This window comes from Crocodylus siamensis, chromosome 9 (assembly GCF_052110815.1).
Source record: "Crocodylus siamensis isolate JL-2025a chromosome 9, ASM5211081v1, whole genome shotgun sequence".
Lineage (NCBI taxonomy): Eukaryota > Metazoa > Chordata > Crocodylia > Crocodylidae > Crocodylus > Crocodylus siamensis.
In genome coordinates this window covers 41,495,507-41,521,857 of record NC_143403.1, presented here as the reverse complement: position 1 = coordinate 41,521,857, position 26,351 = coordinate 41,495,507, and the positions used below count along the sequence as shown (strand labels likewise).

The 26,351-nt window shown below is 49.8% G+C and overlaps 1 protein-coding gene across 1 annotated transcript in view; it reads left to right on the top strand.

Annotated features, from left to right (window-relative positions):
* The window catches only part of RIPOR1 (RHO family interacting cell polarization regulator 1), a 128,978-nt gene that overhangs the window by 5,003 nt on the left and 97,624 nt on the right, over positions 1–26,351 (top strand). The gene's annotated exons all lie outside the window — the stretch shown is intronic.

The following is a 26,351-nucleotide window of genomic DNA, read 5'->3' as shown; positions in this document are numbered from 1 at the left end:
GACTGAGTGCAAATTTAACAAAGTCACAAATGCAAACCTTTGGATCATGAGAGACACTGTGTCTTTAAATGCCCACACATGCACACACCCAGCTGCAACAGAGCACCAGAGCACGGGTATTGGGTATACCCATCCTAAGCATTGAGTCTGCCATCGATAGCCAGTCGAGGTTTTTTCCAAGGCAGTGTGGTCTCCAGCAGGGGGTCACCGGCTGGTCCTTCTGGCTGGACAGCTAGGGTGCTGATCAGGTTGAAGAAGGTGCCACTGGGGGTCATGCTTCACTTTCTTTTATCCCTTTCTGGCAGACTTGTGTGATCCCCCAGCATCATCTTGGCTGCCCATTCTGGAGGTCACTGTCCCATGTGGGTCTGGAGTAATGGATGACAGCTGTCAGTCATAGAGGGTCTCTGCCAGCCACTACGTGCAGTTTCAGGGGTTTGTGATTTTGGTTAATTTAACAGTGGTATTATTAAGGGTTGCAGGAGCAGTCCTCGGGTCTCCAGCGTTGATTAACTTAAACTGGATACCTTGTTGCACATACAATGGAGTCCCAGGCAATGACATTGATCCTTTCCTACTGACAGTGTGGATAGGAGGTGTTAATTGCTCCCCATTAATTTGTAACTGCAGCTGGCTCTATTTATTATTTAATTACTTACTCAGATTCGCTCCCATTCATTCAGGAAACCAGCCCCAATACAGCAAGGCAAGTCCAGTGATTAGTCCAATGCATTCTTATAATAATAGTTCTAGTAATACAAGGTATGACTTTAAAGAAAGATACATTTGTTAAAAGTCAAAAGGTATAAAATACAGAATGCCAGGGTAAAGATGAGACAAATGAAATATAAAAATAATATACCTTAATGAATAAATACAAATGTGAGGTAGTGAGGATTAATGGCCACTGGGGGACAATAAGTGAGTTAAGTTAAATTCAATAGACTGATTTAGCATAAATTTTAGACAGATATGGGAACTTTTCTTAGGGAAATAGGTTTTAATCAAAGTGGGAATGTAGTCACCAGGATATATTTACAGTCATGTTTTCAGCACACCTTGGCTTTTCTTGTCTCTTACAGGCTTTGCCTTGGAGTGGATAATTTAGTTCTTTTGTTTTCTTTAGTGACACTTAGTTCAATTGCTATGTAGATGCAGTTTGTGGTTTCTCCTATGGAAAGTCATTTCAGCTTTGTGGCTTGCTTCAAGCCTTGCTACACCCATGCAATGAGTGTGCTAGGTCTCTGCCAATACTTAGAAGGAAAAAGAAATGCACATAATGGGGGTCGGGGTGCAGGCAAGAAGGGGCTGCTTGTTATACATTGCTCTACTTAAAACCCTGGGGTCCCTGGCAGCCAGAGCCTAGGCTAGCACTGTGGTGCTCCAGGACTCTGCCCAGGACCTGGCTCCAAACACTTCCATTAAGGCAGAGATGCACTAGCTAAGCTAGCAGAGGACTCCTTGACCCACCTGGGAATACGACGGGCTGTTCTCTACACCTCTCTGGGTGCCTTCACAGCCACTAGATCCTGACAGCATGTGCATTTGGTCTGAACACCCCCTGGAGCACACTGAGCGTGTTCTCCATGCGTTAGGCCAATGGAGAATGGGGAGCATGGGCTCTGTTCAAACTTGCCAAGTTGAAAGCTGAAGAACTCACATGGCTGAGGGCTATTGCACTGAAAATGCCTCAGATGCCCTCCACATCAGAGCACCACTGACAGCAGCTGGGCAGTTGCCCTCTGCTTGGCACAGCCTCAAGGCCGGTGCTTCCTTGGCTGTGTTGGCAGGGCTTATACTCTCCCCACCCACCCCCACACCAAAGGTGCTGTGGTTCAATTCACATCCTGAATAGCTTCTGCTGAGCTTCATCTCTGTGTAATTAAACCATCTAATAGCAAACACTAGTCCAGCAAGCCACTGCCAGACTGGGTGGCCACCCTAGGAACTCCCCGCCCACCAAGACTCATTTGCACCCTCTTCTGGATGCCTCTGCTGCACTGAGCAGTCTCTCCCAGCCCCCACTGTCTGGGAAAGAACAGCCTTCACTGAACAGCTCTGCAGGAGTGGCTGTCCCTAGATAATGCAGGACAGAAGATCCACCTTGGGGTCTGTACTAGCTGCATGACAGGACCAGGCCCCAGGGGCACCCATAACACCCTCTGGTGGCTCCTGCCCCACTCTGGCTCCTCAGGTACCCTCCTTTCCCTCTTGCCTGTCACACCCCAATGGAATTATTTGTCTGTAGGGGGGGGAGGCTGCCCCAGAGTGAGCCTTCATCTATTCTCTGGCCAGTGGGCCCCGCCCAGTCCTGCCCTTTCAGCACTAAGTGGGGCCCTCCCAGCCCTGCTCATGCCCCAGGACACCAGTTGCCTTAAAGGCTTTTCATGGTCTCCTTCTACCCACAGTCGTACCCACATCTTGTAGGTGCCATTCAGTTGCCCGCTATTCCTTTGCATAGACTTTGGCTTTCTTAGCCTTAGCTTACAGGTTACTCTAGCTGTAGACTGGTAGCCTAGGCCCACTGGCTCCCACCAGGCCTTTCAGTCTCAGCCTCTCCACATCCCCTGACTGCCTCATTGCCCACTCTATGCTCCAGCTATGGCCCTGTCAGCCTCTGGCTGCCTGTGTTGTCCCTTCTGGGCTCCTGCTTTAGCTCTCTAGGTCTTTGCCTCCTTCTGCCTTGTGCCGCTACCCCTAGCAGGTCTCAAAACCTTGCATGCCCCTTAGGCACCACTATAGCACCCTTTCCACCCCTCACAGCTACATCTACTCCACTGGTATAAAGTAGAGCAAAACCTCAAGAACCCACCTTAAACTCAAAGTTCCCCCTCTGGGTCAATAACTTCCCCACAGGCTACAAACACCCCTTAGCTGTCTACTTGCATTGTCTGGGGACAGCCGAAGTGCTGGTCAGTCTCTCTCTGCAGCCATCCTGCTCAAGTGCTCCCCTCCTGTCCCTGCCAGGCCCAGCTGACTACCTACCTGTTCTCAGGCCCCAGGTTTATGTGCCTCCAAAGTCCCACCCTTTGCTGTCAGGTGGCTCTTGAGCCACTTACAGGGGTGTCCATTTAGGTCTGACAATTAGCCTGTCTTCCTCCTCTTGAGCTTAGCTCAGCTGCCTATAGTTGTTCTCTCTATGCTGTCTGGAGGTCTGCTTCTGGGTGTGCCACATGTGAAGCCTACTGCTTTGCAGTTAGCCCCTGAATAGCCAAGGAGTAGCTCCTATCCCAGCTGATGCTGCCTACATGCTATACCATAGCTAGCCCTTGTTCACCTGCTGATGCAATGGCAACACGTAGGGGGTGCACATGCACCCCCAGAGAGCGCCGGTGCACCCCCTGACAGGCTGCACTCCCTGCTTAGGTGACAGGTGGAGGGGCAGGCAGGAGTGCCGGTGCCCCCCTGCAAGCGCCAGCTGGGGAGCGGAAGAACCAGATGAAGCACTACAGCCACTTCCGGGAACACCACGGCCACTTCTGGGAGCGTCGCGGCCGCATCCCAGTCAGCGTGATTGGCCACGTTGCTCCATGTGATGGATCACAGGGGGGGACTCTCCACCCACCCCCCACCCCGGGCAGTGAGATTGTCAGGGGAGACCCTTCCCCTCTGGTTGCTGATTGGCCGCTGGGGGGTGGAGGGCATGTTCTCACTGACTAAGGTTGCGCTAGTTGCTCATGTGCTGATGCCCCCTTGCAAGCTTAGCCTGCTGCAGCATTCCCTTAGACTAGCAGGAGCCTCTGGCTCCTTGATGCAGCCTGTCATTAAGATTTGGAACCAACAGGTTCCCTTGGTCTGGAAGAACGGTAGATAGATATGTGTGCACCCTGAGCAGGTGATGGGGGCCTAGCAAAGGGAGGAGGGACTTCTCAGCCAGAAGCAGAGCTGGGTTTGCCATCAGCCATGGGCATTAGCAGTTTCCAAAGGGAACAGGCATCTTCTCCCCAGGGGTCACATTTGTAAAGATCAGGCAATGGTGTGCAGCCCAGTCTGACAGCCCCTTGGGTCCTGAGCTGGGCATTCCCTCTAATACAAATCTAAGGAACTCAAAAATGTGCCAGTCAATCTGTGTTGATAGGCTTCAGATTGAGATGCTGGTGTGCTGGAGAATGGCAGGCCCCACCACTTGCGGCCACAATCTGCTGTCTCCATATAGCTAGGTGGTCTACATCCTCATCATATGGGAGGTGATCACTGCACCATACAGTCCACAGTGCAGGAGGAGAAGTGCTAGCTCAGGGCTGCAATTTGGGCATCAGACAGACATGGCTTTGCTCATGGGCAGATCTAGGATTTTGAAAAGGGTGAGGGTATCATCACATATAAAACAGCACATAACCTAAATGCTTAACTAATATGCTATGGGCCTAGGGCTGTATTATTCACTTTAAAATTGAAGCAAAAACAAATATAACTTAATTGGAATGAGTTAAAAACAATCTTCAGGGCTGTGAAATACCAGCAGCCAATGGACCGCAGATTTGCAAAACAAAGGATTGCTTGACTGGTGGAACACCAAGACCATTAAAAAAAAGAAAGGGCCATTAGCACCTGTGGAATGAAGAGTTTAGAAGGGATCCCATAATAATGACTAAGCCTTGAAGTCAGTGACTGCTTTAGCACTGCCTGACTAGATATCCTGCTGCCACTGCCAGGCAGTTGGTTTTAAACTTTGGGTAGATCAGGAATCAAAAGGGGGTGGAGGTGGGGTGCAGGTGCACCCCCCTGGATCCACCATTGGCTTTACATCACACTGTAGTGTGATAACCTGCCCAGAACCAACCCTGTGAACAGCCTCCCTGGAAGGGATGCTGAGGCTAGGATTGAGCAAACCCTCTGGACCTGGTGTAAAGATAAGGCTAAGTGAGGCTCCTGCCCTGCAGCCTGTTTAACTGAGCTAGCTGAACCTTACAGACTAACCATGGCCAGCTGAGCCCTAGCCTCTTCCCACTGGTTGGCCCTGGGGCTTCTTTTAAGGAGCTCCTCCAGCCCCTGAATCTTGCTGCACAGTTTACTGGTGTCTAGCTCATGTCCTGGTAACTTCTCTGGCTTTACCCTAGAGATAGAAGAGCTGAATGAATCCTCTAGTGAGCTCCTATACCCAGGTCCCAGGCAGAGCTCCCAGGGTGATTCCTCTCCCTGCCCCTTTGGGGAAAGCCAGCATTGGCTAGAAGCCAGGTACTGCTGCAGGTAGCCCTACTCCACAGCTGTCTCTATGAGCAAATACTATTTTCCTCACGACACTGCACATGTCTCCCTGCTGAGGGCAAGAGGGATGGGATAGTTGGTGGAGGAGAGGACATGAAATGTGGGTTCTGTCACTGCCTCCCCATGTCACCTTGGACATGTCCTTCAATGTATTTCTGTGGGGATCACCATGCCTTCCCTGTCTGAGGCTATGAGTGACTCCAGTAGCCTATTTGCTACTGACCCTGGAACATGTCTAAGAAGCCTGTAGATGCTGCCCAGTGCCCAGTGACCTGTGCTCAGAAACGTGTACAGACAAGACAGCCCCACAAGCATCCAGGTTACCCCCTGACTAGAACTCCCTTCCTTGTCTGGTAGATGGAGAACTTGGCCAGGGCCACAAGGAGGTTGACCAAAGGTCCTGGGCTTTGTATGAGAGGTGCATAAAATAAAAGGTGTGTGGAAAAGTGCAGCCAAAAGCTCAAAAAGAGGTTTTGAGGAGACAGTAGAGGAGATGCAGCCTGTTGCACTTGAGATAGGTATGTGCTAGGGTCTCCCTCTGCACCAAAGGGGCAGGTGTAGGGGGAGTCTGTAAAGTGTGCCAGATACACACTTGTACTGATAACTCCATGCAGGAGCTGCCAACCTAGATTCCAGATAGGTAATGGGATGAGGATGGAGCACAGACTGGTGCACCAGGGACCCTCAGCAAAGATGTCCTGCCATTTGGTGTACAGGGTGGGATGCAAGGGCAGGATGGTGAATGTTATGGAGCATGAATGTGTAGAGCCTTGCCTTGAAATCTCCATGTGAGGGGGCTTTTCTGAGCATTTGGTTCTGCTCCTCTGGGGCTGTGGGCAGGGTGGGAGAAAGGACTGGTTTTCTGCCTGGTGGTGAGAGGGACTAGTTGACCAGAGAGCTCCCTCTGCTTGATGTGCCAACAGCTTAGTGATGGCATGCTGAAAGGGCAGATCAGGGAACACTTGGCACCAAAACTGCAATGGAGTAGGCAGGAAGCTGTCAACCAGCTGAGACAAACCTGCTAGGACACATAGCCCCATACTTTCCCCAACCCCCACTGCAGGGCCAGCTTCTTCAAGGTCTGCTTGGATTTAGCATTGGAAAAATAATTGTATTGAAAACTGATTTGTAAATTGGTGCCATCCTTGCTACTCCAGCCCTGAGCTCATCATGCTGCTCTGGCAATGCCTCTTAGCCTGAGGTGCAGCCCCTGCCCTTCCCTCCTGAACCACAGCTGCCTAGTAGTCCAGCCCTGAGCTACCCAAAAGTTTTGTTAATGTACCTCCCATCACACATATTTGAGCTGCTTTTATCATGAACCCAGAGACACTCTGCTGAGGCAGGCAGGCAGGATCTGAACTCTGCTGTGTAGTTTACTGACCCAGCGGGGCACCCACAACCTTTAGCTTCACTATAGAACAACCTACCCGTACTGTTGCCCAGTGTTGTTGTTCTCTGAAGTTGGCTCCTGTGCAAGGTTGCTGCCAGGTAACAGCAGGTGGCAGTACCTGCTAGGAGAAGACCACCGGTGGATGGCTGTGGACCATGAACTGGGGGTTACTGAGAGGTAGTTAGTTAGCCTTGTTAGTCTGAAGTCAGGCTAAAGGCAGGGTAGATGTGCACCTTACAGGCTGTCTGTCTGTCTGTTGAAGGAATGCATAAGCTTTCATGAATTGGAGATCACAACACATCTGATGAAGTGAGCTCAAGCTTATGCTCTCTATTTTATCTAGTTAGTCTATAAGGTGCCTATTTACCACTCCTTCTGCCTGGGACTTGTTTCCAGGCTTCTGGGAGGGGGCAGGTGGAGAAGAGCCTGCCCAGCAGTCTGCTCCATTTTCTTTGTCCCCCACCCCATTTAGTCAGATGGGCTGTAGCAGTAATACTGCTGCTAAATAGGATCCTGTTATCAGCCTCTCCCCTTGTTGTGGAGGAGGAGCAGAAAGCCACGTGGGCCTGTTGACCAGGGTATCTCTGGGACTGGAGTAGTGCCTCCCACACCCTCTGGCTTTTGCTGAGGTCCTCATGCTGTGTCTGACCTCCTGAGTAGGACTGTACAAGTCACTGCTCTCTCAGTTTGGTGTCAAACTGAGAATTCAGAGGAAAAATTGCTTGGAGTTAACCTTAAATGACAACATGCGTGTGCACACACACACACATACTCGTGTGCGTGCACCATTCCACTCCCCCAGCCTCAGACAATGTGTGTCCAAGGCCTGTGCCCTGTTCACTGCACTGCATTTCCACCATGCTGGAAAACTTGAGCAATGGTTTCAAGTTGCAGCAAGGGAAGTTTAGGTTAGATATTAGGAATAGCTTTCTCACTAGAAAGGTAGTAAAGCACTGGAAAAGGTTGCCCATAGAGGTGGTGGAATCTCCATCCATTGACGGTTTTAAGACCTGGCTACACAAAGCCTTGGCTGGACAATTTAGCTGAGGATGATCCTGCTTTGAGCAGGGGGTTGGACTATATGACATCCTGAGGTCCCTTCCAACCCTAGTTTTCTATAATTCTGTGAAAAACTTGGGATAGACTCTGCCCTAGTCTTTTTAGGCCCCTGCACAGCCTCAGGCCATGGGTATGTCTTTCAAAGCCATACAGGACCTGCAGGGGCATGCAGAGCCATCCCTTGTGGGGGGCAAATTGAGATGACTGCCTTGGGCCCCGCAGTTTGGGGGGACCTGTGGACAGTGCTGTCAGAGATGACTGTAGCAGGGAGTGGGGCCTGAGGCAAATCAGCCTGTGTGGGGCCCAGACATGGTAGCAGCAGCAGGGAATGGGGGTGGCGAGTGGCCAGACGTGAAGCTGGCCTGGCTCTGCGGGGCCCCCCAAGGCACGGGGCCAGAGGCAGTTGCTCCAATTCGTCCCCCCTAGGGACGGCCCTGAGTGCCATACAGGCACATGTCAAGGGTGCCCCCTCTTCCCACCCACTTCCCGCTCCAGCTACTCGCCACCCCTTCCCCCCATTCTGCGCTTTGGCCGCTTGCCACCCCCGCAGCACAGACCCCACATAGGATGATATGCCCCAGGCCCCCGCACACCCCTAGGGGGAACCCTGGGGGCACAAGAGTTAACTCAAGAGACCCCAGTTTCTATTTGAAAACAGCCTGTCCTGTAACCTTGACCCAGTAAACTCCACAGGCCAAAGAGAACTGGAGTAGTTTCAGAGCTGCCTTGCTTTCCCCGCTTAGTCTAGGATCAGGGAAGGACAACTCCTGGCTTCTTGAGTCAACTGGGGTGATTAATGTCACTCTGCAGCCTCCTTACTAACACACATGCCTGCCCAAACCATTTCTGAAGCAGGCTGTAAAACAGGGGTGGGCAAAATGTGGCCCGGAGGCTGGATGCTGCCTGCCAGGCCATTCTATCCGGCCCGTAGGGCCCCTAAAAAATTTAGAAAATTAATATGTTTCTGCTCCTGGCTGCCTGTCATGCGGCCCTCGATGGGTTGCCAAAACTCAGCAAGCGGCCCTCCGCCCAAAATACTTGCCCACCCCTGCTCTACAGGGCTGTGCTGGGTGTAACACTGGAGGGGGGGGCGGTGTTACCCACCTATCACAGTCTAGCTTCTAGCTCCAGGCTTCCTTGGGGGCTCAGGAGTGCCCCCAATGGGAGATTTAAGGGACAATGTTAATTAGGGCAGAGGGCAGATAAGAAGAAAAGGAAATGCAGCATCATGTCTAGGATTCAGGGAGGTCCCCAGGTGCATGCAGGAAGGACTCACTGGAACTTTGACTTGCACGGTGTATGTGCGGGGATTATACTGATCATGAAGAGCACAGACTGCCACAGCACATCAGACCCAGCTAGCCCAGGCAGCACCAGCTGCTTCATAGATTCATAGATGTAGGGTCAGAAGGGACCTAAGTAGATCTTCAAGTCTGACCCCCTGCCCTAGGCAGGAGAGAAAACTGAACCTACTCTCAAACAACTTACGGCCATTATTCCTTGTTACTCCAGGAAGTGCTCAGGTGAACAGGGTCTCTACCATTCCCTGCTGGTCCCCCCAGTAAGTTTATAAATGGCCACCAGGTCCCCCTTCAGCCTTCTCTTGTGAAGGCTGAACAGATTCAGGTCCTGTAGCCTCTCCTCGTAGGGTCTGCCCTGCTGTCCCTGGATCATGCAGGTGGCCCTCCTCTGGACCCTCTCGATGCTAGCCACATCCCTCCTAAAGTGCGGTGCCCAGAACTGGACGCAGTACTCCAAAACTGCGGCCTGACCAGTGTCGCATAGTGGGGGAGGATCACCTCCCTGGCCCTGCTTGTGATGCATCTGTGGATGCATGACAAGGTGCATTTGGCCTTACTGACCTCACATTGGAGACCCATGTTCCTTTTGGAATCAATGATGACTCCAAAATCTCTTTCTGCCACTGTGCTTACAAGAAGGGAGTTCCCCAGCCTATAAGTATGCTGCTGGTTCTTACTGCCCAAGTGTAGCACCTTGCACTTGTCAGTATTGAATCCCATCCTATTCTCATTCTCCACCCCCTGTAACCTGTCCAGGTCCAGCTGTATCCTGTCCCTCCCTTCTAGCGTGCCCACCTCACCCCAAATCTTGGTGCCAACAGCAAATTTGAACAAGGGGCTTTTCACCCCTCGTCCAAGTCGCTAATAAAGAGATTGAACAGTGCAGGCCTGTTAATAAAGAGATTGAACAGGACCAAGCCAGAACCAAGCCCCAGGAGACCCCAATACCCACGTCCCATCCACTACCACTCTCTGGATGCGACCCATCTGACTGTGTAGGTATCAATGCCACAGTCACCTAGCTTTTTAATGAGAATGGGCAGGCTGATTGTCCCACATCTCCAGATGTCCCACATCAGCCCCCTCTGCAGATCCCATTATGATTTCAGCAGTTAGAGCTGGTTTAGGACCTGAAGTGGGAGGTTGGGTGTCTTTTCTAGAATCTGCAGTTATTAAGCATGACCCATCTGGATGTTCTTGCTATTCATGTAAATGCCCAGTCCTTTGTGGTGCCTGGTGAGGTTTTTTGGCCTCAAGAACTACCTATGGCAGTGAGTTCCATGGCTCAGTTATTTCCTTTTGTTGGTTTTGAATGTCTCCTGCTTTCAGTTTTATCATCTGCCTGATTTGTTCCTGTGTGATGAGCCAGAGAGAACAGAAAACCTTGCTCTCCTCTCAACACAGCTCGAGGCCCTGTGTCTGTCTAGCACACTGGTTGTCAACCAGGGGTAAGCATACCCCTAGGGGTACTTAAAACAGTTGTAGGGAGTACACAGAATGAACAAGAAAAAATTACTAGAGATGCACCGATATCAGGAAAATTGACTTTTTTTGGCTGATGTGGCCAATAATGTAGCTGATAAATGCCCCATGCATGCATGCAGCTGCAGTGCAGCATGAAGGTGGCCAGGAGCACAGCCCAGCAGCGTAGAAAGCAGCTGGGTCCAGCTGGTAAGTCTGTTGTGAGGAAAGGGACATGGGGGGGAGAGGCAGATCAAGGCCCCCACAGTGAGGGAAGGAGGGAGTGGGGCTGGGAGTGGGGCAGGGGCAGGCACTGCACAGCCAGGGCAGAGCAGAGGACAGAGCCACAAGTGGCTTATCTGGACGTTGTGGGGGCGGAGGGGGGGATGGCTCCCTCTGCTGCATGCACCCTGGGAGGGCATGGCGGCATGTACCCCTGGATCTACATGCAGGGCAAAGACGGGCTGCCACTGTGATTTGGGGCCAGGGCAGCACTGGGCTCTTCCCATCAGGGGTTGGGCCAGGGCTGCACTTGGGGCAGATGGTGGCAGCGCTGGGAGTGAGGGCTACAGTGAATTATGGGGTAGCTGCAGCCCCCCCCCATAGTCCCAGCTCCCCAGCGCCACCACCACCCCTCCCAAATTCAGCCCCAACCCAGCTCCCCACTGGGAAGAACCTGGCGCCACCCCAGCCCCAGCCTGCAGTGGCAGCCCGCCCTTGCCCCACATGCAGGTCCAGGGTCAGTAAAGGACTCGGAGGGAAACAGAGCATCCTCTTCTACATTGCCTATCTTTGAGCCAGTGACTGCAGCTCTTAATTATGCCCCTCATCTGATACTTGGCTTTGACCTCCTGAACCTGTAACTACAATCCCAGGTCCTGTTTTCTGTATGATACCTGGTGTTGACTTGTGGATTCTCTAATGCCCACCCAACACAGGATCCTGGCTCTTCCCATACCCCTGTCCTGGCTTGTGGGATGCTAGAAAAATGTCCTGAAGAAGCTAGTCATGTCATCACATTAGGCAATGTCATGCCATTGTGGCATGATAAACTCTCACCAAACAAACAAGGAGAAGTAGAACCAGGAGTGCCCTTTGGGACAGGGGGAACCCTGCAGGGGTGTGGGGGACCCTCTGCTCATAGCAAGTGGCCTGCACTCACCTTCTACTCTTTTGGGGTGCCCAAAGCTACATGGTAAGGTTCACTCCAACCTGCTGGCCTTCTACGATCAGATTACCAGATCATTAGATGCCGGGGCAGCAGTGGACATAGTCTTCCTGGACTTCTGGAAGGCCTTCAACACTGTCTCTCACCCCTTTCTCATTAAGAAACTGGGGGACTGTGGTGTTGACGCCCACACAGTCAATTGGGTCACCAACTGGCTGGAGGGCTGCACCCAGAGGGTGGTGGTGGATGGGTCCTTCTCAACCTGGAAGGATGTGGGCAGTGGGGTTCCGCGGGGCTCGGTCCTCAGGCCCGCACTGTCCAACATCTTCATCAGTGATTTGGATGAGGGGGTAGAAAGCACCCTGTTCGAATTTGCTGATGACACTAAGATGTGAGGGGACATGGGCACACTAGAAGGAAACATCAGGCTACAATCAGACCTAGACAGGTTACAAGGGTGGGGGGATATGAATAGGATGGGATTCAACACAGACAAGTGCAAGGTGCTGCACCTGGGGAGGAACAACCGGCACCTTACCTACAGGTTAGGGAACTCCCCTCTTGTCAGCATGGAGGCAGAAAAGGATCTTGGAGTCATCATTGACTCCAAGATGAACATGGGCCGGCAGTGTGAGGAGGCAGTCAGGAAGGCCAACCGTACCTTGTCATGCATCCACAGATGCATCTCGAGCAGGTCCAAAGAGGTGATCCTCCCCCTCTATGCGGCACTGGTCAGGCTGCAGTTGGAGTACTGCATCCAGTTCTGGGCGCCGCACTTCAGGAGGGATGTCGACAGCATGGAGAGGGTCCAGAGGAGGGCCACTCGTATGATCACGGGACAACAGGGCAGGCCCTATGAGGAGAGGCTACAGGACCTGAACCTGTTCAGCCTTCAAAAGAGAAGGCTGAGGGGGGATCTTGTGGCCTGTTATAAACTAGTCAGGGGGGATCAGCAGGCATTGGGGAGTCACTGTTCCCCCAAGCACCGCCAGGAGTGACCAGGAATAACGGTCACAAGCTGGCAGAGGGCAGGTTTAGGTTAGATATCAGGAGGCGCTACTTCACAGTCAGGGCAGCTAGGGTCTGGAACCAACTTCCAAGAGAGGTGGTGCAGGCTCCTACCCTGGGGGGTTTTAAGAGGAGGTTGGATGAACATCTTGCTGGGGTCGTTTGACCCCAGTATTATTTCCTGCCATGGCGGGGGGTCGGACTAGATGATCTACTCAGGTCCCTTCTGACCCTAGAAACTATGAAACTCCCCCAATTTCAAAATGCCTGCCTGTAATGAAGGTCTTTGGGAGTAACAAGGCACATTTCACTTGGTCTCTGCACCAGAGAAAATGGTTTCAGCACAAAAAAATAATTTGAATTAACCTGATTCATGCATTGAGGAGATGATCTGCCTGATCCATAGGCTGAACAGTTTTGATCCTTTCCACCTGCTGTGGAAAGGTACTCATTACACCAGAATGCTACCAACTGAACTGAAAATTACACGGATTTCACAGTGAATCCAAGTGGCATCGGGTGGACAAATAGTGTCAGAACTGGGAAAATGGTTACTTTAGCAGTGTGTGAGAATACACGTAATGGAAGTACCACAATAAAATTATACGTGGAAAAACTGGCCACGGTAAAACTATAACATGTCCAAGGTGGTCTAACTTGCTACAATAAATGGAAACCTAGCACGATAAAAAAAAAGTCCACGTGTATTTTCACATGCGACTAACCTAGCAAAATGGCAATTTTTGTGCTGTTTCATAACATGTAGATAAACAATATACATCATGTAAAAGGGCCCTAACAGACAGGCCTGATACTCTCAGAGCAACAATGCATACTCAAACATGTATAGTACTAGATGGCAACTTGAGCAGCAGTGACCTTGAGATGATTGAGTTCAGGATCCTGAGGAACGGAAGGAAGGAGAGCAGCAGAGTAAGGACCTTGGATTTCAGAAAAGCAGACTCTGACTCACTCAGGGAACTGATGGGCAGGATGGGAGACCAGTCTGAGGGGGAGAGGAGTCCAGGAGAGCTGACTATATTTTAAAGAAACCTTATTGAGAGTGCAGGAATAAGTCATCCTGATGTGCAGGAAGACTAGCAAGTAGGGCAGCAGACCAGCTTGGCTTAGTAGGGAACTCTTAAGTAAGCTAAATCACAAAAAGGAGCTTATAAGAAGTGGAAACTTGGACAAGCAACTAGGAAGGAGTATAAGAGTATTGCTTGGGCAGGCAGAGATGAAGTCTGGAAAACCAACATGCAATTGGAGTTGCAGGCAGTAAGGGATGTCAAGAGTAACAAGAAGGGTTTCCACAAGTAAGTAACGAGGAGGATCGGGGAAAGTGTGGGTCCTTTACTGAACGGGGGAGGCAACTTTGTGACAGAGGATGCAGAAAAGGCTGAAGTGCTCAGTGCCCTTTTCACCTCAGTCTTCACAAACAAGACTAGCTCCCAGACTACTGCACCTGGCAGCACAGTTTAGGGAAGAGGTGAGCAGCCAACAGTGGTGAAAGAACAGGTAAGGGACTATTTAGAAAAGCTGGACATATACAAGTCCATAGGGACAGATGGGATACACCCAAGGGTGCTGAGGGAGTTGGCCAATGTGATTGCAGAGACACTGGCCATCATCTTTGAAAACTCGTGGGGATTGGGAGATGTCCTAGATGACTGGAAAAGGGAAAATATAGTGCCCATACTTAAGAAAGGGAAAAAAGGAGGATCCAGGGAACTACAGACTGGTCAGCCTTACCTCAGTCCCTGGAAAAATCATGGAGCAGGTCTTCAAGGAATCCATTTCTAAGCACTCGGAGGAGAAGCAGGTGATTAGGAACAGTCAGCACGGATTCACCAAGGGCAAGTAATGCCTGACCAACCTGATTGCCTTCTACAATGAGATGACTGGCTCTGTGGATGCAGGGAGACCAATGGACGTCACAAGGCTTGACTTTAGCAAGACAAGGTTCTTTGGGTAAATTTTTTATTAGACCAACTCAAATAGTTGGAAAAATTCTTCTTAGCAAACTTTCATGTTTATTTAAACCCAAAAGCTTGCTAAGAAGAATTTTTCCAACTATTTGGGTTGGTCTAATAAAAGATTTACCCAAAGAACCTTGTCTTGCTAATGTCCTTAGTCCAACACGGCTACAACCTATACCCCTGTGACTTTAGCAAGGCTTTTGATACAGTCTCTGATAACATTCTCGCAGACAAGCTAAGGAAGCACATATTGGATGAATAGACTGTAAGGTGCATAGAAAACTGGCTGGATCATTTGGTTCAGAAGGTCAGTGACTTGATGTCTAGCTGGCAGCCGTTATCAAGTGAAGTGCTTGCTATGTATGCCATCTTGCAGGTCATTGATGAAGGTATTGACCAAAACAAGCCCCAGTACATAACATGTTTGCAGATGACACCCAGCTGGGGGGAGCAGCAGATACGCTGGAGGGTAGGGCTAGGATTCAGAGAGACCTAGACAAATGGGGGTTTAGGACCAAAAGAAATCTTATAAGAAGTGCAAAGTCCTGCACTTAGGATGGAACAATCCCATGCACTAGTACAGGCTGGGGGCTGACTGGCTGGGCAGAAGCTTTGCAGAAAAGGACCTTCGGGTTACAGTAAACAATCATCTCAATATGAGTAAATAGTGTGCCACTGTTGCCAAGAAGTCTAACGGCATACTGAGCTGCATTGGTAAGAGCATTGCCAGCATATCAAAAGAAGTGATTCTTCCCCTCTATTTAGCACTGGTGAGGCCACATATGGAATACTGTGTCCAGTTTTGGTCCCCCATTACAGAAAGGATGTGGACAAATTGGAGAGAGTTCAGCAGAGGGCAACAAAATGTTTTGGGGGGCTGGAGCACATGACTTAAGGAGAAGGTGAAGGAACTGGGCTTATTTAGTTTGGAGAAGAGAAGACTGAGGGGCAATTTGATAGCGGTCTTCAACTACCTGAAGTGGGGTTCCAAAGAGGATGAAACTAAACTGTTCTCAGTGGTGACAGATGACAGAACAAGGAGCAATGGTTTGAAGTTGCAGCAAGGGAAGTTTAGATTAGATAGTAGGAAAAAATGTTCTCACTAGGAGGGTAGTAAAACACTGGAACAGGTTATTCAGACAGGGTGTAGAATCTCCAATCTTGGAGGTTTTTAAGACTCAGCTAGATAAAGCTTTGGCTGGGATGATCTTGTTGAGGATGGTCCTGCTTTGAGCAAGGGGTTGAATTAGGTGGCCTCTTGAGGTCCCTTCCAACCCTAATTTCTCTATGGTTTTATGTGCATCCTCATGTGCAAACACATGAAAGATGTGTACATACTGCAGGGGTGTAGCCGTGTTAGTCTAAGGACATAGGCAGACAAAGTTCTTTGGGTAATTCTGATATCTTTTATTAGACCAACTAAATAGTTGGAATTTTTTTTCTTAGCAAGCTTTTAGGTTTAAAAACCTTTCATCAGGCTGAGGAAGCATCTGTAGTTGGTGTGTGCTTTTTCTGGATGGAATGAATAGTAAAGAAGCCAGAGGTTGGTATGCATGCAAGACAGGCAGTCAGTGAAGATGTAAATTGAGGAGTCAGTGGGTAAGAGACAGGCTGGGGGCGAAAGGGGGATGAATGTAGCAGGTAAATAGAGGAGAGGTACCTGGGGAGTCAGATGTTAGGCAGGTTATAATGTGTCATAAATCCAATGTCTATATTTAGCCCATGATTTTTTGTATCCAGGAGGTTGATGACATGAAGTTCATAGGCTTGTTTGTGAAAAGTGTTTTGTAAATTCCCTTTGACGATTAGAACTGAGAGATTGGAGAGAGAGTGGTTTTCTTGTGAGAAATGTGCCCCCACTGATAATTGGGTATTCTTGTCTTTAATAGATTTCCGGTGTGCGTTCACTCTGGTGTGCAGTTGTTGTTTGGTTTGAGACCAAGGTTTAGTAATATACTGGAAAACGAGGGCTTTGTTATTTAATTTAAGATGAAGCAAAAAACAAATTTATTTTACTGAATTGTGCATTAATTTGCAGTATTATATTAATATGTATATATATTATATATTGGGGGGTGTAAACACAATAAACTAGGCAAAATAATCAAGAGATGTTGTTTCTTTAGTTCTGTGGTCATTAGAATAAACATGTCTTTCAGATTTATAAAGCATAATCGAGCCTTCTTGAGCATCTTGATAGTGCATCCAATGCTTCACAATGAAAGCTATTTCCACAGCTGAGTTAATGTTCACCTGAGTTAATGTTTCCATAACTGAGTTAATGTTTTTAGCTAGAGTTTAAAAACAGTCTGCATTGCTGTTAAATAGGAGCTACATTACCCGGAACAGTTAACAGACAGCAAAATTGCTGAAGAAAGGATAGCTTGATACTGGAACATCAAGACAATTAAAAAGGACAGACAATTGTTAAAACCTGTGGGGTGGAGTTTTTAAAAGGCATCAGATAGATTATAATAAGCCATGAAGTCAATTGACTCTCTCACTGTTGCCTGACTAGAAATGTTGCTGCCACTGCCTGGCATTTTGTTTTAAACTTTGCAGGCATGTCTATGCAAGATGCTACGTTGTCCCCTGCTTGTTGCTATTGCACAGTAGGGTTGGAAATGACTTGCCCACCACTGGGACTATGCACACAGTCGGAGGGCACATGTAAACACACCCTGTGTGCAGCAGAAATCAAAGTGGGGCGTGACTGCACGCCTGCACCTGCCTTCCTCCCCACCTGGATCCACCCTTGCACTCACACACACATGCACACACACATGCACATACACACTTGCACACACACCTCCCCACATGTGTGCTCCCTCCCGGCAGTCACATACAAAGAGCACAATGCTAGAGCCAAGTGTCTCAGTACTGAAGGGTTGCGTGACAGAAGTGTCATTGTGTTTGAACAGTGTCGGTGCCAAGTGAGTTGGTCTCTGCCCCTTGCTAAGACTAGTGTCTCTCTGGCATCTAGTCTTGACTCTCTCTCCCTTTTTCAAGGTCCAGCCTCTGTAGCCATAGACAGCTATTGTCCAGGCAATTGTCTTCAGATGTCTGATTTGTTGTTTTCAGGCTTTTCTTAGATCCTGATAACTGTGCTGTGGTTGCTCTTGCTGTGCCTCATCTCCTTCAAATATCCCATCACATGAATGATTCTGATTAGGGTTTCAGACAAGATGCACAACCCTTCAACCCACCAGAATCTACAGGTCATGTCCCTTTTATAGAAAATATTTTGACTTCAAGATATTAATTGACAGTCCATATTCTTTTCCTACTGCATGCAACCTATTAGCTAATCCTGTAGTTCCTCAGTTGATGATATGGCAATCAAGACTGCATCATCTGCATACCTCCAATTATTTATTAGCCTGCTGCCTTCTCTAAAACCTCCCACTACTTTCCTCATTGCCATCTCTGGTAGAATGTTGAATTGATAAGATGACAGTATGCCCCCTTGTCTTACACATTTTCTCACTGCAAAATGCTCTGACATTACTCCTCTCACTTTTACAGCCAGCTACTAATTGCTATAGTGCTTATGAAGCAGCTGAACTGAGTGAAGTGGGAATCCCATCTTGAGCACTGTCAGTCATAACTGGCCAAATCAGATGCCTCACTCAGCAAAGTTTGCAAGGCAGAGAGATAATGGTTGCCCAAAAGTACAGGCCTTGCTCATCTCGATCCAAGGTATATCATTTGATCTCTTGTGCCCCTGTCTATTCTGGACTCTTTTAAGAAACATCTGGATGCTTATCTTGCTGGGATTCTTTGACCCCATCTGACTTCCTGCCCCTGGGGCAGGGGGCTGGACTCAATGATCTTCCGAGGTACCTTCCAGCCCTAATGTCTATGAATCTATGAAACTTCTCCCTGTTCATGTCTCGCTCTGTTTTTCTTTGAATCCTTTCCAGAATGATCATCCACAAAACCTTGCTCACATGTGATCCCAAAGAAGATCTCCTGCAGTCTGTACTCTCCATCCAGCTGACTTTGGTATTGAAATGTGTTGATCTTGTATGATCGTTAGATCAGTGTCCAATTTGCCTCGTGTCTGTATAGACCTAATGCATTATGGCTGCTTGCAGACATAAAAAAACCCCCAAAATGGTGCTTTACTTTAAATTCGATATGTTCCTGCACTGAGCCCCATGCATGCCCAGAACAGGAAGCACATTATTTCAACCTGGTTCATCCAAAGTCTGTAAATATTGGGCTCTTTAGTGGGGCTTTTTGGCACTTTTATCTAATAGTTGATTGAATCAGATACTAGGTAAAAGTGCCCAAAAGCCCGACTGAAGTGCCCAATCTTTACAGATACTGCCAAGCTGGGTTGAAGTAAAGCATGTTTTTGTTTTTGTTTTTTGTAACATCTGCAAGCAGCCTTTGAGCCCATGAAGTGCCTTTCCCAAATGGCAGACAGTTCCCAACCATAGCAGGGGACATCCCCATGCCCTCAACAAACCTTTGTTCACACCCCAGCTTGAATTAGGAAAGGATACTCTCTGAGTTAGTGAGTTGGGCAGAGTTAAGGGTGTCAGAGAGCCCTTAGTTGTGCCTTCCTGTACCTGGATGCTGGTAGACTTTAAGCTGATTTCTTATTTACTCAAAGCTGCTTTTTTAAGCTGCAATGTTTGCTTGAAACTTTTGTTTCTGAAAGTCCTTCCAGCTGCTTCACTAAGGCTCTAGCTGAATGGGGATGCCCAGGCGGGACTCTTCGCTGCTTCACTTTGCGCAGCGAGGGGGCAGTTTTCATAGTTCTAGTCTGTCTGTACCCACCTCTTCTGTCATAATAACACCTAGCACAAGCATGGCATCTACTCCAGATCTGACATCTGCTTCAGAGTACTTCTGCCACTGCCAGCATCCTTCATGCATGGTTGTTTGGTGAGAAACTGCCTTTTCCCAAAGGGGTCAAAGGCAGGGGGAGACGCATGTCTTTGGAAGATGCAATGTTCACTAGTAGCATCTGTGCCGGAGTCACAACTTGGGACACACCCTGGCTGGGATACCCTGGTGCCTGCCCCAGGAGGGCAGCATTCATTAGTGGCCTCTGTGCTGAGGTCAAGCTGCAATAAGCTAACCTCTGTTTGCAAATTCACTTGGAACAAATGGGAGAAGCAGTTGGCCTAGAGGGCACTGCCTGCCTGCAATGAGGCTGTTTCGCCTGCCAAATGGTGAAGAAAGGCATTACTGCTCTTAGCTCCTGCTAATCGCCCTGGACAAAGGCCTCACTGGATCAGGCCATCCTTGGCATGCACCAGCCTCTTCTGCTTTTTTCGTTTCTTCTAAGGAGAAGTGAACCCACCAGAGGGAGAACTCTTGGGGCTCTTGCCTCCTTACCTTGACTTTCCCCCCACCTGCCGCCCCCCCCAGCAGAGATTTCTGCTGATTCCTGGCCAAGGCAGAGCACTGATACTGTCTCTGAGGCTGTGCTTCTGCTGCCCTTCAGATTCCTTGCCTGTGGCATGAAGGCAGCTAGCTAGAGGGACAGGGGACCCATGGCAGTGCTGCTGAACATCCTGCAGGCTTGCTATGGCAGCATCTAGCTTCTGATGAGTCTGCAATTTTCCCTTACTTGCTGTGAGATCTGCCTGACTGCCGCTGGGTTCCATCAGGGTGGCACCTTGCCCTTTGGAAATCAGTGTGGGTTTAGCCACTGGCTTCACTGAGGCCAGGATTTGCTTGCAGACTGTGAGGAGATCTGAAGAAGAGGGAACTTACGGGTATCTATGAAAGTCAGAACAGAGCTGGGCAGCAACACCAACAAATTCCCCTCCATCGCGAGAAATAGACCCTTGCACAGACTGGGACCTAGGAGGCTTCTTCCAGTCCTTTGTTCCCAGAACAAACAGTGACTGGACCTGTGAGTGCCAAGGCAGCTCTGGGGAGTCCTGGGCCATTATGGTGTTCTTTCTGGTGCTTCTGTGCAAGACATGGTGAAATACTGGAGAAGGAGCCCATCCTATACACTCCTGTGTGTCATGCTGTTTTCCGTGCTACTCCAAGGATGCAGCAGGGTTGTCCCTCCCAAGGATCTGAGAGTTTGAGGGTTAAGAGGGCCAGGGTTAGCATGTGGATAGATTGCACAGGGGCCAGCACATGTTGCAGAGACATCAAAGATCACAGAAACTGCAGGCTCTTAGGAGAATCAGGGCTCAGGGACTGCTGGTAAAGAAGGGCAGGACTCCAGGCCATCTTTTGCACCAGGGCTGTCTGGAAGAAGAGAGAAATTGCCCAAGTACTGTTCCAGGCAGGTCTGGAATGAGGAGACGGAGAAAGGAGGAAGCACCAGGACTCCAACAGGCTTTGCCCTGGGCTGGCAACTTCTGTGAGCACACTTGGGTGCCACATGGTGCTGTGGGGGAGGATGGGAGCAAACAGGGGCTGTGCAGAGCCAAGCCTTTCACCCAATATACCCTCCGTGCTGGCTTGCTGAGACAATGTTGTGAGAGGGCTGCATTCATCTGCACAACAGCTGATTTAAGAATGGTATCTTGTTCCACATAGTTGCTTGCTCTGTGTGTGTACACACATGCATGCATCCAAAATAAGCTCTTTTCAGGTGTGTGTGCCCAGTGTACCCTGCCCCATTCTCTAACTCTAAAAAGCACCAGTTGGCAACCATGATGGTTAACATCAATAGATGACTGAATGTCCATGTGCATCCAGTTCAGAGCACAGTGCACCTCCAAGCCTGGCAGCTTACTCCTCAACATGGCACTTACATCTGAGTACAGGAACTCTCCCCAGGCCTGGCAGCTTACCCCATGTAAAATGGCCCAGCCTGGCATGTGGTTGCTCCCTGTGGAGCATGGCAGCCCACCCCAAAGTGTGGTGACTCTCTCCCAAGCATGGCTGCTCCCCCTTGAGTATGATGGCTCAGACTGGGCTTAGAGCTGCCTGTAGACTGGGAGCTTATACCCTGTAGCTGTGGCTGTGCTGTAGATGGTGTTTGATCCTAGTATAGCCCTGTGGATAGAGAAGTGTCTTTTAGCTTGGGCAAGATACAGACAGGCTTTGCAACCCGAAGTCTAAGTTCAAACCAGCTTGGATAACCCAACCAGTGGGGTGGTATTATAACTCTCCTGTGACAGATGCTATCTTGACTCACATCCTGAGGACTGCAGAGCTGAAAGCCTGAGCAGCTGTAGGTTGAGCTGGCTGGCCAGGGTCCCCAGCTGGGACTGGAATGGAGTCAGAATAGTCTCCCCTGCTGACTGGTGGCACAGAGCACACACTACCAGCATGCTCTGGAAGGAGGCCAAGGGCAGCAACTGACCCTGCATACAGATTTCCTTGTCTCATCTAGTGCACTCAGTGGCGATGATGACTGGATGGTGTGCAGTGGGAAGCCTTCCACGGAAATCTTGGAGTCATCAAAGGGCTCAATCCACTATTGCTTTGTGTAGGCATTGACAGGGTGTAAAACACTGCTGGAGTGGATCCAAAAGGGATTCAGTGGTGTGGCTGCATCTCCCCTCCCCCATACACACACTTCTTGACCATATGGTAGAAGCAGCAAACGGGGACTTCTTAAAGTCCCTGAATAAGGTATTTATTAAGGTCCCTCCCCGTAACCCCTTCCCCTCCATGTTCAGAGGCATATCCCCTTCCCTCCCCTCCCATTTCTCCCTCCCTTGCCTACCACTGCCATGGTCCTCACTGTCCTGGGGGCAAAGAGAGTTTCTGTCCTTCTCCAGCTGGGCTGCACAAAGGCTGGGCTCAGTCTGGGATAGCAGCTGTAGAAGTAGTAGCAGGTGGGCAGGTTCCCCTTCCCTGCACAGTCCCTCCAGGTTTTCTCTGCTGCCCAGGAGCAAACACAGGAAGGAAGAACCCACCCACCCACCCACTGCTGCTGCTGCTGTTCTGGGCTGAGCCCAGCTCCCATGCAGCCTGGCTCAAGTGGCTTTGGGACACTTGACAGCAGGGATAGGGACAAAGGCAGATGGGGGAAGAGAAAGAGGGAGGGTAGAGGAAGGGAAGGGAAGTGCCTTTGAGCAGGGAAGGGAAGGGAGTGGAATTCTTACCTGCTTTTGGGGCTTTAAGTCACCGACTGTGGCACAGTCTGCTCGCCATGGTGGTGGTGGGAGAGAAGGCCGGAAGTAGGGGGGTGTAGGTATTCCTGCAGCACTGGTCATTGCTCCCACACCCCCTTTGAAAAATCCTCGATCTGCTTCTGAACACCCTTGAGCCACAGTGGCCATCCACACTCACTTTGTGTGAACTGGGCCCTTGAGAACTATACTGATGCCATCACAAGCAAAGCCAAGCTCTCTTTGTGGGCCCTGGATGCTGCTGTGTATACCTCTGTCTTCCATCCACTGGGATGGGCGTGGGGGGGCTGACTCTTGGGTAGTGCTGATTGGCTTTTAGGAAGGGGATGATTATTTTTAGACACCTGCCAAGATCTGTACATTTATAAGTAAGAGGATGGATCTTGTATCACATTTCTTCCCAGAGTTGATCCTTGCTGTTTCTGCAGAGCAGTCCATGATTGTCCTCCTGACCCCCACCCCTCCCCCCTTCCCAGAGTCAGGAAAATAAATAGCATCTCTAGTAGTTTACAGGTCAGAAAGCTGAGGTAATGTGAATTCCCATGGCCACAAGGTGAGAGCTCCTATGCCTGTCCCGGAGCTGTTCTGCGCCCCCGCCCCCAAGGAGACCACTCCTCTCTCCAGATCCTGGCCCAGCTGACAAAATTTCATCTGTTTTCCTTTCCAAGCCCCCTGCCAAACTGTGCTGAGGCTTGAAGCTGTTGGGTTTTGTCTCCTGGAGGCAGCAGCTATAACACATTCCGCAGGCAGTGAGCTCATCCCAGCTGGGCTCTCTCCAGCTGGGCCCTGAAGGGGTTACATCACCTGGAACAAAGCACAAGTGCTGGGACTGGGCTTCCTATGTCCCTGCAGCATTTATCATAGCCTGTCCCAGCTCCCACCATGGGGCTTTGCAGAGTGCACCTTGTCCAATTTCCTTCCCCATCCAGCCTGCAACACACCACAACATACATGGACACACATGTCAGCAGAAAGGACTGCAGCCACACACAGTGCACCTCCCTGCAGCCCACCACAACATGTAATAACACACTTCAGCAGGAAAGACTACACTCATGCACATACACTGTACTCATAAATACATATGAAGACAGATGCTGCAGTTTACCATAGCATACAGCATGTATGCACACAGTGATACACAGCACATCGGAACAGGCCTGCAGCATGTCTACAGGCACGAGCATAGTTTTTTTGTGATGCTTTAATGCACATTAAAATAGGTTAATGCACATTAAAGCACACATGAAATGTTCCTGCTGAGTCCTAAGCCATAGCTCTGACTCCACATGAAGTGGGAGCAGAGCAGACCAGCTCTGCCCACAGCACAGCTCTGTGCATTTGCACTGAGGTTTTCCCAAGAACTTGTCTGTGCCTCTAGGATAGGGGTTGGTAATGTTTTCCAGTAGCAGGTGGGAATGACCCAGCCCAGGTCACATGTGGGTTGCCATTAGGACCCAAATGAAACAGCATGGATAAAGTGCCCAGCTATGGTATGACACTGTGCCAGACTACCAAAGCCCCTACTGCCAAATGCTGCCCAAGCTCCTGCTTTATAGGCCAGATCAAATGGCTCCATGGGCCAGATCCAGCCTATGGGCCATAGATTGTTGACCCTGCTCAAGAGGCTGGGTTGAGGTATAAAGGACTCTGAGCACAGCCAAGGGCTCAGTGGGGAAGCCCTTCCCAGGACCATGCTAAATCACCCATCACCATAAAGACATCCCTCCAGCTCTTGACAAAAGCCACAAAGATGGTCCACAAGCCGAGGAGTGTCTGAGTGTCACTCAGAGACTCAGTAGCAATACTCTAAGCAGCTCATGGGCATTTGTTTGCAAGTTCTTCCTGGTAAGCAGTGTCAGAGTTTGTCTGGCCTTCCCCAGCACCAGGCTGATGAAGTCTTTGTCCAGCAGCCAGAATCAGGTACAAGGTGCATGCCCCCTCAGCCAGGCAGAGGGCATGGGCCTCACAGCTCTACACAGACAGGGAAGAGAATTAAAGTTCACATAGTACAATGCCTCACTGCATGTACACTACAGGGCTGAGCCCAGTAATGCTCTGTCTTGTTCATGGGGGAATTTCTGCTCTTTTCAGTATCACCTGGACAGCACTCCAGTAGTGGCTGTCGGCTCCATCACGAGCACACCATAGCACTTCTGCAGACTTGGGTATAGTAACAGGACCTGGCACTTCCCCATCCTTTTGCCTTGGGGATCTTCCTTTGCACTGTCGTGGCTTTCAGTGAAGTACTGGATGCACTGTCAAGATGCTCAGGGAGGCTAGATTTTGTTTTATGAATCTGAAAAAGATGGAGTTCTAATCCTAGTGACTGCAGGACTAACGAGGCATCATTTTTCAATTATTTTTTGTTTAGTTGTGTTCTTTTAATACATAATGTAACAAATTAATGCACATTCCAATAAAGTTATATTTGTTTTTTCTTCAATCTTAAGCTGTATAATGTAGCCTGGAATATTAGTAAAGCTTCTAGTTTATTTTTAACTGGAGAAAAATGTGTTGTGTTCTATGTGGTGGTGGACCACATTGTCTGCACTCCCATTTTCAAAAACCTAGGTTCACCCATGCTCACAGCATTTCAGAGAGAAAACACCTGGCAAGCCACCTTCTCAGGAAGAGCCAATGCCACCAGCAGGGGGAGCTAGCACTCAGCCTGCAATCCATACTACCTACACACACTCCCAGTACAACATCTCTCCACATACACCAACCCTTAGTACAACCCTCACAATGCAGGCACCTCCACACCTGTGACCCACCAGCCATTTTATCCAACCCACAGAGCTGGGCCACTTCCGCAGTGTTTTGGCGGTGGGGGGATTTCAGGAGGGTTGGTGGTAGGTGGCTTCCACAGGGGGCTTTTGCAGGGATGGCTTTGCTCATGCAGCAGCTGAGCAGTGGGGAAAAGCCATGGTAGTAGCCACATTACAACAGGGAGCAGTGACTGTAGAGCAGTAGCAATAGCAGTAGCACAGGCTGGGTTGGAAGCAGCTTCTGCTCAGAGCTAAACTCTGTCTATTAAAGCAGCCACCCCCTCCAAAAAGTCAGCTTCTGCCCTAGTACAACCCCTCAGGGCCCTTGCTGCTCTTGCAGCATATACGCATTATGGACCTGACTTCCTGTAGGGAATTATTTCGGGTGGAAGGCCACTTACTGAGTTTTGGCAAGCCATTGAGGGCCACATGACAGGCAGCCAGGGGCACATAACTATTAATTTTCTAAATTTTTTAGGGGCCCCATGGGGTGGATAGAATGGCCTATAGCCTGCCCAGACCATCCCCCCTGTTTGTAGGAGGAGTGTGCTTGCCACTCAGGGCTCCATAGTGGTGCCTGCAGTGCCCTCTTAAGACAGGACTAACCTGAGGGAGAGAGTTCCCAGAATGGGCTAGCAACACCAGTCTCCCCATGGCTGCTTGGGAATTACATGAAGGCCCTTTCCTCAGACAGCCCAACCAGCCTGGGAGTTAGCTATGAGCAGGAGCCCTGTTGTCTTCTAAAGCCATCTCCACAGTCCTTCCCTGGCTTTGCCTGTCAGACAGGCAATCCTGCAGCAGTGGGCTGGCAGAGTAATTGCTGGCATGCTTGTGGGTTGGCTGCTCCCATCACTTGCTGTGCAAAATGGAGCCAGAGCATGGTGGGGTATCTCTGAGATCAGTGTCCTCCACCCTCTGCACTGTGGGACCCAGCGTGTTG